Consider the following 12,697-nt stretch of genomic DNA (forward strand, 5'->3'; position numbering starts at 1 on the left):
ATGTTAGCTATTGAAATATATTGGGTACATTGCATTGGTACTTTCGGGTATATTTTTTTCAGATTTCCAAACATTTTAAGCCAGCCCCGTGTTGTAAGGGTAATGCGTCAGCCTGTTATCCACATGCCTCAAAAACGGTTATTTAAGGGGTTAATTCTGGACTGAGGGCTGGAAAGAACTTCATTCCCTTATGGAGACTCATTGAGGAGTTTTATTAAACTAAAGGCAGTGGATCCGGTCAAAAAATCAAAGTAGACCCAGAAGTTTTTCACGGTGAATACGTGGAACTCCAGTATCTGTAGAGCTTCTGCCCGGGCAGCAGTCATCTTGGCCAGCCAAGGTGCATATGGACTGTTGCTGCAGGGGTTTGTTCGTTTAATTCTTTCTTTGTCTTGTCAGATATTTAAACAACGTTCCTTGATATAACTAAGGATAGTTTCAATTTTGACAGTGAAATGGTGAACCAAAATCCAACCCCATGGCACTACAGCTCTTGAAGAGCCTTGGCCTATCAAACGACCGCTGCACAGCCCGAAGGCCTGCAGATTACGAGGTGTTGTGTGGTCAGCACGAAGAATCCTCTCGCCCGTTATTCTTGGCTTTCTAGACCGGGGCCGCTATCTCACCGTCGATTTTCTCCTTGTCTTATCGGTGTTGCAGGAAATTCCTGTTTCTCGAAGCACCGGTAACAGTTGTTAAATGTATTTCATAATTGAACATTTACTTAGGTTAAGAGATTAGGAAGAATTGGCGATATAAGCTTGAGTTAAAGTCACCGCTAGAGAACTGAGTTTTAGAGAGATAGATGCTATACTGTAATCTTCGTGGAGGAGACCTTAGAGCATGGCTTCTTGTTCATGCGTTGCTGTTGAGCACGTATTGTAGTCAGTGTCATACGTTCGTCACAATTCTTTGTTCTCTAGTAAAGGTTGCCCATTAATGTATTTATTTATTTATTTATTTATTTATTTATTTATTTACCTGCCTTTCCTATTTCTGGCGGGCTAGTATTTGTACATTAGTTGAAAAAGTATCTCCATAAAAAATTCAGTATAGGAATCGGTAATTGTGGCCAGGATGAAACTTCACGGCACGTGAAAAAGCAGTCAGAACTCTGAATTACGCACCCAGAAAATCATGTCTAAATGGTTTTTTTTTAGGATAAGTATGTTTCCATTCATTCTGAAATGCACCTGTCACAATTACACTGGCAGTAGACGTGTTTACAAATGTCACAATGTTATTTTCACCGATTGAAAATATATTCGCACAGTTGAAGAAACATTCGTCAGTACTCTATTTACGCCTACACAATATACAAGCAGAACACGGAAATAAAAATGGTGGGTCGTTTTAGTTTGAAGTGTCTTGTCATTGTGCCGGTTAAAGATCTCTTTGCAGACAAAATAGAAAAACACAAATTGCATTTCACTCTGTCCGGTTTTATTCTAGTAAAAAGTCCTAAACAGGACTCCGGTGCTACATTATAAAAAGTTTACCGTTTATCGTAAGGTTATATTACAAAGCTTCAATGAAAACACTCCTACAGTTCAAAACAAACGAGAACACACTACGTTATTCGCATGTACTGAAGACCAGTTGCCGGTGCAACGTAACTCGCAGAACAAAGAGGATGTGACAGAACACTGAACACTCCAGCACGTGGCCGCACACAGCCAGTATCGACAGTCGGCTAGTAGACGAAGGGCAGTGCACAGTGCCGCTTCTGACGGGATAGCGAGTCACTATCTCGGTCTCGCTTGAGAATGTTTCGGAACAATTGACACTCGACGTTCCGGAACAGCGCAACATAACTGTGCACCAGCACAGTGTGCTGAAACAGGGACATCAGTGCCCAACCCTACAATAGAGGAGACAAAAGACATCTCAGTTAACAATAATCAGTATGATGTTACTGTTTTGGCATCACGTGACTATTTTAGCGGCAAGTGGACAGTTGTAGGTAGACAGCGTTGCCAACTGTCAGACTCAGCGCTGCTAGGGGGACACTCAAACCCCATGTAAGATATTAGTGCATTTTTTCAAGAGTAAGCACAAACGTCTACTGCAAAAAGAGAGTTGACAGTAAACGCGTGTTTGACAAAGAGTCTATAAATATGAGAGAATAGCAATAGTATAAAGAAACGATATTGGGGACTACACATCCCGGTTTTTTTATTGCACTATTCTTTCTTTTTTGCTTTACGTTGCACCGACACAGGTAGGTCTTATGGTGACGATGGGACAGGAGAGGGCTAGGAATAGGAAGGAAGCGGGCGTGGCCTGATGTGAAAATGGGAAACCACGGAAAACGAACATCAGGGCTGCGGACAGTGGGATTCGAACCCAGTATCTCCCGAATGCGAGCTCACAGCTGCGCGCCCCTAACCGCACGGCCAACTCGACCGGTACTTGTACTATTCTGTACCATCTTGTCATTTTTAAAAACGATATATTCCCACTTTCTTGGCATATGTACCTGCATGCTCAGAAATGGTGTCCCAACATAAAAAATGAACACCTCACTCCAGTACTCGAAGGAGTGAAAGGGTAATGTTAAAGGTCGCTCCAGTACAGGGAAGTATGGGAAGGGAGTAAACGGGTAGTGTTGAAGGCACACTGTATGTATTGCTGTATATCCACCAATGCGCCCACTTCAATCACAACGGTCTTCTAGTGGGCTGTCTGTCTGCAGTAATGCGTTAAGCGAGGAAGTGGACATCAGGCTTTGTTCATATCGGGACACCATTTCTGTACATGCTGGAACGCGTATATTTGGCCCTGTTTCATGGCTGGATACCCTCCATGATGGGAACCCTATGTCAAGTGATGTAGTCACTACAGCATGTTCCTGTGGTGGTTGATAGTGTGATGTAGTATGGTGTGTGTATTTGGGGAGACGTGTATTAAGACAAACAGAACTACCTCGTCCCCAATCCAGAGGAATTAAGTACATATGGTTAAAAGACCTGGCCAGATCAGGAAAAGAACCCTAAACCCTCTGAAATGCCAACATTCAACCAAAGATCCAAATTAATTTAAGAAGAGATCAGTACCTTATATTTGTTTCATGGTTTGGTGAATTCGTTTCCTGACCGTATGTGTGTCTGTAACTCTGGTTTTCTCAATTACTGGGCTTGGCTTTCCGTGTAGAATGGACCCAAAAATTACGACCGGATACCCTATCCGATATCAACCTTATGTGAAGGGTTGTATTCACTATTGCGTGGTTGTAGTATCTAATAGTGTGGTGCATCGTGTATAAATGAAGAGATGTGTACTTCAAGTAGCATTACGAAAATGTTGCAAACATCGGGCCAGGAAGACTTGGGAGTAAGGAGACGAGATGCTCGACTAAGTGGTATATTCGGAGCTCTCAGTGGAGTGATAGCATGAATGACATTAGAAGACTAATAAACTTGAGCGGAGCCTTTAAAATTACGAAAGATCATAATTTGAAAGTCTATTTGGAATTCAAGAGGATAAATTAGATCGAGCATTGGCTGCGCGGATTGAGTCACGTAACTGCCAGCTTGCATTCGGAAGATAGTGGGTTCGATCCCTACTGTCGGTAGCCCTGAAAATGGTATTCCGTGGTTTCCTATTTTCACACCAGTCAAATTAAGGCCGCAGCCGCACCCTTCCCACTCCTAGCCCTTTCCCATCCCATCGTCCCCAGAAGACCTACCTCTGTCGGTCAGACGTGAAGCAAATTCTTATAAAAGACAGAGATATTGGGGCAAATATTCATTTATAGGGCGAGGGTATGGGATTGGAATAATTTATCAAGAGAAATGTTGGATACATTTCCAAGTTGTTGGCAAGTACTTAAGAAAAAGCTAGGTGAACAACTAATAGGGAATCTGCTACCTGGGCGACAATTCTAAATGCTTGCTTGCTTGCTTGCTTGATTGATTGATTGATTGATTGATTGATTGATTGATTGATTGATTGATTGATTAACACAACCTCCCAATTTCCGAGTCAGAGGACGCGGCTAAAATCCCCGTCTAGACAGACAATCGAACCTGGGGCGCTCTGAACCGAGGACCTCTACACTGATTCTTCAATCAAAGCGACAAACACATGACACCGAAGAATAAATCGTAAAAGTCTAATTCTTACTTTATTTAAAACAGTCACCATGGTCAACAGTTTCTTCTCTGTAGTGTAAGGAGTCTACTTCATAACCTGCTTGTCTGTACCACAGCGTTCGCAATTAACTGCAGATAGCATTGAATATTTAGTGATCGCCGTCTGAGCACCAAACGCCAAACCACATTCTCTTTAGCGTAATGCGGAGATACGTGCTAAATCATTTACTGGATTGTTAAAACTGTCTTCACAATGCTGTGTTTACCATAAACATTACATTTAAATCCTGTGTGCTAAAGATACACAAAACGTGGTCCTTGGAGCAAGAGCGCGTGTGTTGAGACTCTTGTCTGCTGCTTCGAACTCAGTTCAGAATACTCCCCTCGTTCGCAGCTGTTCACTGCCCCTTCATACACCCAACCTGCTTCTGTTTTGCTGTGACCCTCACATGCAAAAGTTTGTCTTCGTAATTAAACTTACGAAGCATCGATTGAATACACATCTTTTTGATACAAACTTTAAGACCAGTTTGGGTCTTGTGCTCAGTTCTCCTCACGCCAGACTTTTTGTAACATTAGTGAAAAGAAAATTGAAGAAAGACGTTAAAATTTAAACACTACTGTCCATAGTCCACTATTCTTCCAAGCTGGGGCATCAGTTACGTCTTTGTTTAAATTTCTTTATTGGCAACCTGTGTACTATTTTGCAGTCAGACGTTGGATGATAAGATTAAATTAATTTTGATTGTAAAACTTATATTATTTTCATTCTAAGTTGAACACTGAGTTGTACGTATATTCGCTCAAAAAATGAGCGCATGTTCCTCGCATACGGGGCTACACGTTCTCCGGCCAGTTAAACTCCGCGCCTTCCATAAGGCCATCTATCTAAACAAACTTGAACTGGTGTACTACAACATTCTTTGGTATTCAACTGTTAGATGCCTCTATCATCGTTTTAATTGTTCCCCCTAGTGGGACGAACTGTAATTATTGTATAAAGAAATCTTTGTCTTTGCAGTTGGCGAACCTTTGGTGTTGAGGTTTTTTTGGTTTATGTATCAAAGTTGTTTGGTTTATGTATCAAAGTTGTTAACACTTCAGCTGGTTCTTTCTTCAGTAGTAATCAACCTATAAGAAACCTGTAAATATTTTCTCTAGCCAATTAAAATTGGGGGTGTGTACTGTCATCCAGCCTATCAGTAAAGTGTTCCTGGAAGCTTGCTCTTAAAAATACTATAAAAGCTGGGTGCTTTAGAGCCGTATGGTTTGAATTCCTCCAGTGTGAGGAGGGTTTATTGACGTGAACCAGGAGGCAGGGGCGCGGGCGGCGTTCGGAGGCCCAGCAACTCAAGGTAATGGCAGAACTGTCATAGCTATGTGACAGCTCCTGCGCATAGTTTGAGGGGAAGGTTTCAATCTCTTTTATTTATGTAAATTTCTAAATTTGGTGGTTTAAATGTAGAATTTTGCGCAAGTCAGAGGACTGTATTCCCTGCTGACAAGTATATAATGTAAGGGAACAACGAGTGATTACCCTCTGTCGGTTCCCATTCAACTTGGCATGGGGTCACTACAGTTTTCAAAACCTTTAAATGTCTTTAATCACACTTGGCTTTAATATTTCTTACTTAGTCACCCCAGTGTAGAATAGGTTTAGCCTCTGTATCATTGGGCCATATACCTACTTAGAGTTTTAACTATTCCTGTAAGGAGGGCAAGCGTTTCGTCTCCTAGCCTTTTATTTATTGCCAGACATGTTCCATGTAGTATGGGTAATCATGCCCCTGTTTATTCGGTAATTGTTTCTGATGTGAAATTCCTTGAGGAACAGTTATAAACTGTTGAGCAATTTATAAGCCCACATCGGGGCTACTTGGTGTAAATACTTTAATTGAGGACAACCGATGGATTGCCAGGTGTAATGTAAGTGCGCCATGAGAAAATTGCTCTGCGAGGCTGGGCTATGATATAGTTGGAGTGTAGACCCCTACGAAGTGTATTTTCCTGGAGTTTTTCTAGTTATTATAAAAAATTACCTTTTCTATGTAAATCAACCAAACTATTAACAACTATATATTGTGTACCTGATTTTCGGACTTTTAAGTCCTTATATTGCTAGAACTGACGATCTCATTAATATTATTGTTATTCATTCGCATTTCCTATTTATATATTTTTTAAATTAGAAAAAGGACAGAAATAGAATTTCAAAATTTGTTGCGTTAAATTCTGCTCTGGTTAATTCCTTCTCCACCCATTCAACCCTTACCCTTCTTATCCCTCTGCGATCGACGATACTATAATAATAATAATAATAATAATAATAATAATAATAATAATAATAATAATAACAATAATAATAATGGATTTAAGATCCAATAACTACTATTACGGTTTTCGGATATGCCGAGGTGCCGAAATTTAGCCCCGCAGAAATTCTTTTGCGTGCCAGTAAATCTAACGACACGAGGCTGACCATCGAACTGAGCCAGGATCGAAACTACCACGTTGGAGTCAGAAGGCTAGCGCCTCAACCCTTGAGCTACTCAGCCTGGCTACTATTACCAGTATCAAAATATCATTTCCCTTTCCTGTACATACAAACTCAAATATAATCACGATAAATAGTATTGTATATCTATAGGTTCCATTGAGAAAAATATACCTGCTAGGAATATGTACGAAATAATGCATCTATTGTTCTTTCTTAGCGACTGTACAATTGAGTACGTAATAACCTGCAAGTAAGTATGAACGTACAAAATAATATCAATGTTTGTGTATTCTTTTGTTCACGAACACAACATCTGTCCGGTACAGACGCCGCGCACTGTCACAGCCCGTTGTTCTTTAGTACAGAAGTCTTGAAAGTGCTCAGCCAACCAGCTTTCCAGATAAGGAAGCTCCATAAATTGCGGTGGCTCCGAGCGTTCAGTAAGAGCTTATTATTATTATTATTATTATTATTATTATTATTATTATTATTATTATTATTATTATTATTATTATTATTTCCATGGCCAAACCATATTTTACAATGTACATGCAGTTTAACAATATATGATACTCACACTATAACATCAAACTCTACACATAGTTATAAGGGACTGCCTGGCCGAGGCGGTAAAGGCGTGCTCGGTTCGCCCGGAAGGACGTGGGTTCGAATCCCCGTCAGGAAGTCTTAACATTTAAGAAACGAGATTTCCAATTCCGGAGGTGCACATGGACCTGAGGTTCACTCAGCCTACACCAAAAATGAGTACCAGATTAATTCCTGGGGGCAAAGGCGCTCGGGCGTAGAGCTAACCACTCTACCCCATCCTGTGCCGGTGTTACGGATAGTGGAAGCCTTTACCTTCCACCCCTCCAAGGGCCTTCACGGGCTGTACGGGGATGACTTTGCTTTGCTTTGCTGTGCTTTTACACATAGTTATAAAAATGTATTAAGTGAAAGAAAAAACCCTGCAGGGTTGGATTTTTCCTCTGACTCAGCGAGGGATCCCACATCAAGGGCAGTGTCCTGGTGCATGAGAATTTTGGGTCGGGGGGATACAACTGGGGAGGACGACTAATACCTCACCTGCTATACTGAACAGGGGCCTTATAGGGGGATGGGAAGATTGGAACCGCGCCTTAAGTTAGGTGCCATTCCAGCATTTGCGTGGAGGAGAAGTGGGAAACCACAGAAGACCATTACGAGGATGGCTAAGGAGGAATTTCCTTTTTTGTCAATAAAAATAAATTTAGCACGAGACTTGGTGAAACACGGAATGAAATAACAAAACAGGAGAACAGAATCATGTATTTACAGTCAGCCTAATCCGTCCAACTACCGGTGTGAACATTCCTTTTTAAATACCGATTCAGATATGGTGTATCTCAGATGCTCTCGTATGCGTCTGTATCTATATCGATATTAGTGGTGGCGACTATTGTTTTAACAGGAAGTACAGCTTGGCTATCACCCTCTATTAACACTAATCAGGGTGGAAACTGAAGAGCTCCGACACCTCGAAGAATAAAGTTATCGGCAAAAGAAAGGGAATGGCCACGAGGGCGAGAAGGTTAAGCCGAGTTGAGTGATGGTAAACTGCTGGCCTTCTAAGCCCAAGTATGTAAGTTCGATCCTGGCTCAGTCTGGTGCTGAAACACGCCAGCTTCGTGCTGGAAAAAGAGGCTATGTGGAAGACAACTTATCTCGACTTCGCGTCTCCGAAAAGTAGTTAGTGGTCCAAAATAAATAAATAAAGCAATAAATAAATAAATACCAAAGTATAATCGGGGTCAGTAAAGTACAGGCGTTGACCAAGGGAGGTTAGACAGGAATGATGAAGGGTAGGAGCCTGACACTAGTAAGTGGAACACATTTCAGACTCACCGGCGGGACCGATGATTAGAAAAAAAAAAAAAACCGCTACAACCTTTAAACATCTGGTTACCCTTTCAGCCACCTTTTACAATGGGCAGGATATATGTGAATGTATTCTACCACACCCACCCCACGGGGAAATCGATACACAGAATCAAGCACCAACCAGTAATGAAGGAAGCTAACACACCGAGATTGTGACACGCTGTAAGCTGGAATTAGTAAAGCCGAGTTGAGTGATGGTAGACTGCTGGCCTTCTAAGCCCAAGTACGTAAGTTCGATCCTGGCTCAGTCTGGTGCTGAAACACGCCAGCTTCGTGCTGGAAAAAGAGGCTATGTGGAAGACAACTTATCTCGACTTCGCGTCTCCGAAAAGTAGTTAGTGGTCCAAAATAAATAAATAAATAAATAAATAAATAAATAAATAAATAAATAAATAAATAAATAAATAAATAAATAAATACTGCGTGACAAAAACCTGGATTCAATTATTCTGAACATCTCTACAGTGTTCATTTCGAGTGTGGGCAGATGGCGTTGTTGATGACGGTTCGACTGTCTGATGGAGACGTAGAGCCTTTAGCAGACTCCTTGGTGCTATTCGATAGGAGTAGACTGTGTGCCTGTCATACGACATTATTCATTTAATCTCAACTCCTCTTATGAGGTTAACGTCAGGACGGGCATCAATCGTAAAACTCGCTACGGTGATTCATCTCACTTCATACCCGATCCCGTAGAGAAGCGGGACAAGGGCTGGCCACAACAACTGAATCTGAATATGGTCGAGGTTTAATTGATTTTCTGGGGTAAACATCAAACGCGTCAGAAGAAAACTTTTACATGCCAACATCGTACGACATGGAGTGCTGACTGGACTTGAATATGGAATTTTCACGACCTCATTTTACTCTAAATAAGCTCTCAACAGGTCAACAGTATATTTCTGAACCCCATATGATTTATGGTACCATAGGCAGCTGTGAGGTCGATAAAAGCAACTCATGTGATCTGCTTTCTTTCTTTCTTTCTTTCTTTCTTTCTTTCTTTCTTTCTTTCTTTCTTTCTTTCTTTCTTTCTTTCTTTCTTTCTTTCTTTCTTTCTTCGATCTGCTGAGTTGTGATTACGTATCTGACTGGTATATGACTTCCTTGATCTGATACCTGCCTCTTCTGTAATGATCGATCTGTGGACACAACCAGAGATTCGATTAAAGTTCTTTCTCTTTATCATTTTATATACAGGATGATCCAAAAACTCCGTTAACATTTGACGAGGCAATACTTTATGGACTATTGGAGGTACAGAGGTAAAAATTGTGACACACGATTGAAATGAAATGAGGTTTTATTGACACCAACAACGAGTGCACAAACAGACCAATAGATGACAATGGACAGCAACACGTCACTGATACCGCGCGAGACCTGTATACGGTATAAAAGGTGCTGTCGTGAGAGATGGCGCCAGATGCGTGTTGACGTTGGCAGAAAAGGCACTGTTACTGAAGCTTTATTTACTTCATTTTGGACTCAATCAAACTCCATGTCATGCCAATCATTTGTGTCAATTATTGCCTCTCTACCTCCAATATTCCGTGAAGTATTGCCTCGTCAAATGTTAAGTAACATTTGGGTCACTCTGTAGAATGGACTTCTTTCCACCATTTGAAATTCCGACTGCCTCTGCCATATCAAACATCGAATGTACCTTGGTCTGTATTCAGAGGTCGACGCACTACCACTGAGCCATGGAGAGAGCAATAATGAATGAATTATGAATTCCAAGCTTACCACTGATAAATAGCTACAGTTTAGTCGCTTCTAGAATGTCTATTTTATTCGGGCCCGCTTGTAAATACACCGTGGCCTCGGACACGCATTGCACGTCTGCCGACACTCTAGTGGTCTAGTTTATTTGATGGTCATTTTTCCACTCGGCTACCTTGCATTCTGAGCACATCGATTATTACTGTTCTTTAGTGTGTGAGTTGAGCTGTCTGTGCCGTAGGGCTGTGTCGCTCAACAACCGACATGCGGCTTTAACAGTATCTCAAAGGAAGAGTTGTCGCGAGTTAATGAAAATTTGTTAAAACGCTGAATTGCTAAATAACGATCCTAAGATAGCTTTCTCTGTTCATCTGTTCTATGCTGACGTGAGAATGTGTGCCCATCGGCTCGCCGAAGGGCATGGAGTGTATCAAGTTGAGCGGTACATGCCTGAGACCATGGTGTAGCAACGAGTCTGTCCGAATAAAATGATTACCCTGTAGTGTGGAGACATCGCGATGTATATGACTCAGTTATAATTTTTGCTAATTGTGCCAGTAAAATATTTTTAAAATTGGATCTGAGGCTATACTCAAAAAAGGACACTGGGCTGTAGTCAATTACATGGACCTGCGATCTTCCATCTTACACGAGTCAAAACTACCAAAATTTTGTCCCCATAACTTGAATGTCTTTCAGTCCATTTTTAAAATATTTGCAAGTTTTTTGACATCTATTGCAACTTAACGGAACAAGGATATGTTTTTGATATGAAAGTGGTATATTGAGTATATTTTAATTATAGCATTTTTAGGGGAACAAATATTACATGTGTCTAATTTAGGCAATAAGAAAATATTGAAAATGTTGGTTGCTTGGTGCCTTTCAGCTGTCTTAAAACTTTTATGGTTTAAAAAAAATATTTTCCGTTCTGTTCTTTGAGAGATACAGGTAGCCTACATATTAGTTCTACATTAAAATGCCAATCGACAAATACTGCCATCGACATTATGAATTTACTCATAGAATGGAATATTGAGTTACAGCTAAAGCACCTCCCTCTGTGCATCCATAGATTTATGGCAATGCTATCAACATAAATAATTAAGATAGTTTTACGAACCAGTGTAAACCACATCCATATTTGTCGGTTAGTTTTTTGAAATGTGAAAGTTTCAAACGGGGCAGATGCAAATTATTTTAACTGTAACGTTCTAATGGATTGGACACACAGGGAGAAGGATCAATTGCAAACCAAGTTTTGGCGTGGAGACAAGGTATACCACGGATGACATCGAGAAGCTCTACAGACCGGAAACTTGCAGTCGTAAGTAAAAATTGGCAGGAGGCAAGAGAACTGGCAAAGAATAATGCTCTTTCCGAAGCACTATATTCTATTCAGAATTAAGGATTGATTTTCTATTATTATTATTATTATCATTATTATTATTATTATTTACTGAAAACGTCAGGAACATGTTTTATGAACGATGTTCTTAAAAATGACACCCTATCTTAAATAGAAAATTGTAAATTTACAGGATAAAACTCTAAAACTGTCAAAATATTCCATTTATACAATCATCCGATTCTTTGGGTGAAAGGTCAGCGTCGAAGCCCTCTCTTCAGAAGGTCCTGTGTTCGGAAATTTCAACCGGTCTGGTTAATTCATCTCACTTGGGGACTGAGTATAATTATGTTCGCGCCTGCTCACTCATTTTCACATACAGAGATCACAACACACTACCAACCACCACAGAAACACGCAATGGTGAATAGAACCCTCGACAGAAAGTTGGCGTCAAGAAGGGCATCCGACCGTAAAAAATAGGTAAATCTTAATGTATGACAATTCGCCCCCCCCCGCCCTTGAAGGTGTGGGAAGAATGGAAGGAGAAGAAGAAGAAGAAGAAGAAGAAGAAGATGATGATGATGATGATGATGATGATGATGATGATGATGATAAGAACTTGGTTCAGTATTTACCTTGAAAGCACACTGAATCCACTTGTTCTATAACTTAAGATATCACCGAAATCTTCCTCAAGGAAGCTGTAACTTTATAGCCTATATTACTCAACCCTTCCCCAATGTTGAGTAATAACCGCTCTCGCGGTTCTGTCATTTATGCGTGATCTACTTAGTGAACTACTGCGTAGAATAAAGCGGTGCTTGGCGTCAACATGGGCTGGCGCCTCACCAGAATCTCTGCTGCCACGCCCATGCGTCAAGACGCCGCTCAGCTTGAACTATCGACGCCGCACGTGATGTTTCTTCTACGAAATGTACCTGTCGTCTTATCGGTTTAGCGAGGAAGCAGTTTGTCAACGAGAAAGCGCTTTCTTCTAGGGAAACAACACAGCAGTACATGACAACTTCAAAATATATCTTTAACGTAAGTGAGGTTCCGAGCCACAGTAATGGTTGCTATTCTGAGCGATGCACTGGTCTCAGACAGAAG

The 12,697-nt window shown here is 40.9% G+C and overlaps 1 protein-coding gene across 1 annotated transcript in view; it reads right to left on the reverse strand.

Annotated features, from left to right (window-relative positions):
- Positions 1-12,333, reverse strand: part of Ptp36E (protein tyrosine phosphatase 36E) — an 862,119-nt gene extending 849,786 nt beyond the window's left edge. Inside the window, exon 1 of the mRNA XM_067147378.2 lies at positions 12,223-12,333. The gene's annotated coding sequence lies outside the window, so the exon portion shown is untranslated. The remainder of the gene's footprint in view (positions 1-12,222) is intronic.
- Positions 12,334-12,697: the final 364 nt, after the last annotated feature.

The sequence above is a fragment of the Anabrus simplex genome, chromosome 5 (genome assembly GCF_040414725.1).
Source record: "Anabrus simplex isolate iqAnaSimp1 chromosome 5, ASM4041472v1, whole genome shotgun sequence".
Taxonomy (NCBI): domain Eukaryota; kingdom Metazoa; phylum Arthropoda; class Insecta; order Orthoptera; family Tettigoniidae; genus Anabrus; species Anabrus simplex.